This window comes from Brassica napus, chromosome A6 (assembly GCF_020379485.1).
Source record: "Brassica napus cultivar Da-Ae chromosome A6, Da-Ae, whole genome shotgun sequence".
NCBI lineage: Eukaryota > Viridiplantae > Streptophyta > Magnoliopsida > Brassicales > Brassicaceae > Brassica > Brassica napus.
Genome location: NC_063439.1, coordinates 12,704,872 through 12,707,582, shown reverse-complemented (window position 1 = coordinate 12,707,582; position 2,711 = coordinate 12,704,872).

Here is a 2,711-nt window from a genome sequence, read left to right as displayed (position 1 = left end):
TGAGAGAGAGAGAGAGAGAGAGAGAGAGAGAGAGAGAGAGAGAGAGAGAAAAGAGAAACCATGACGGCTAGGGTTTTCAAATCTCTGGAACTCTGCAGGGCTTCGCTCTGATTTCTAAATGGAAGAGAAAAGAAAGAGGAGACTCCTTTTTATAAAAAAATGAGGTGGAAACCCTATGGTTTACTACGCGGGCCAAAAATAAAAGAGAAACACTTGATGGGTTTTGGTCCAAATCAAGTTAAATTAATAAGAAAACAAAACCATTCCGGTTTGGAAGAACCGGGATGTGACATTAATTCTAATCAGTTATCTCCTCTTTGTTTGATCATCTATTGTTTCGAGATATGCAGGGGAAGTGCAAAGTCAGGAAACTAAGTGGGAACGCTTTCTGATGGATGCCCAACAACCCATATTGCTTACGTTAACATCCGTGTGATATAGTAGATGAACAAGTAACCCAACTGGCCAGATACTATGGTAACCGTATTTCACTCTACAAAGCCGACATTTTGGAGAAGGCATTCTTTGCAAGACTATACAAGGTTATTAATGTCCCGACCATCATAGTCTTGAAAGATGGGAAAGAAATAAAGCGTCTAGAAAAAGGTTTCTATTGGGGTTCAGTATATGACCTAATATTCAAGGGTAACATATTCACTCTGTCCGAGTCCGCCTTACCGCCCTCAGCCTTACCACCGTCCGAGTCCGCAGCAGGTCCACCAGCTAGGGTTTAAAAAAGATGTATATTTTAAGGTATACCTAGTAAGTGTAAAATGGAATTAGTGAAACAAAAAGGAATGAAATAAAAGGAATCGAATAAGGAGAAAAATGGAATACATTTCATTTCATTTATTCATGATCAAAATTGTAATAGAATATTTTTTACTTCTTATGAAATTAATGGAATGAACATTCTATTTTTTTGTTATCAAATTACTGAGCATTCTATTTTATTCATTACAAATGGTATTAAAATTGTGGAATGAAAGGAATATAGCATTCGACATTATTACATTCTAAAAATTGATAATCCCGTTATAGCCTTAGAATTTTTGCACATATTAAAAAAATATTAAATTTTGATTACCGATAGGTTCTTATTTGTAATTAACAATTCCCTATAATTTTTAACCAATAAAATTTCAATAAATACAAATATTTTTTCTGAAGTTTACGATTTACTGTAAAAATGCAATTTTGTTGAAACAATTATTTTTTACTAAATATGAATCTTTTCGAAATGTAAAGAGTATAAAATCTTGTTGAATACCTCATTCAATAAACTCTCGTAGTTAATCACAATTGGTTTACAGTGCAATGTGTGATAAGGTATTGCTTAAACATTTTTTAATAAATAGTGTTACTATATAATATCATTATCATATAATGGATAGTTGTGAAGGTCATGAACACTCATTTTGGACAACAAAATACAGATTTCAGAACAACCAAGAGCATTTTGGCGACTTGATCATTATGTGAGAAGAATAGTGAGTCCATCAAGAACTACATGACAATAATTTTTGATATGCTTAGTATGTTCATGGAACACATGACTAGTAGGCAATGTGTATAGCAGCTTTGCTATCACAAAAAAAAACTAAGTGTAAAATTGTTTGATACGCAATACCCATGTCTTCTCATGATGCATATGTTTGTATCACAAATGGCAGTGTAAAATCAGGTAGTGGTAGTAAGATCTTGTTTTAGTCTTCAAAACGCCTCCTCTCCTTCCTCATTCTATGAACATCAACATATTCATTGTAGATCAATTAATATCCAAGTAATCAAACCATAATCCAGTGAGTTTTAGGCCTAATCAGTAATCAAGCATCGGATAGAATCTATTACTTGCTAATGAACAGTTTCGTGGACAATGTAATAATGTTTACAAAAAAATTACTTTACGGCTTTGGCTTCTTTTTTTGGGCAACGGTGAATTTTTATAAATAAGCAGGAAAAACAAACAGAAGATAAAGGGTTCAGGCCCAAAGGCTACTACATACATAAATTAAGTGGATTACAATGGACCTTAAGGACTTGTTTTGCTAAGAGATCAGTCTCTCTGTTTTGGGAACAAGGGATGTGCTGAAAGAGGATAGAATCAAAGCGCGATGAGAAGAGATCGATATCGCAAAGAACACCATAAATCTCTTTTATCTGGCTTTTGGTATTGATTGCTCGGATGAGCGTTGAGCAGTCGGAGAGGATTGTGGCTGATTGAAGCCCCAAATCGAGAGTCTTTTCCAAACCCTTGCAAAGTGCTATAGCTTCGGCGATGAGTGGAGAGGTTACAGATTCGATGATTTGGGTCCCCGAGAGAGGAAAGTCTGATCTATCTGTTGTTACTCTCCAAGCAACGTCGGAGATAATATATAATTTATATACATTTTTTTAATAATTTATATACTTTACAGCTTTGGCTAATGTACCAATTTTATACAAGATAACTAGATTCTGACCCGCCTTTGAAAGGGCGGGTATATTTATTATTTTAACTATATTTTTTATTTTAATTGTTTTTTAGAAATTTGATTTCATAGTTGTGTTTTTCTATGCAATAATATTTGTGTTTTTCTTTGTAATTATATTTATATATAAATCTTAATCAAAATCTATTTTATAAAATAATAGCAATTTAAAATTTGATTCGGCATACACTCAGTTCTTTGTAATCATATGTACGTATACCCATCTTTTTTGTAATCATA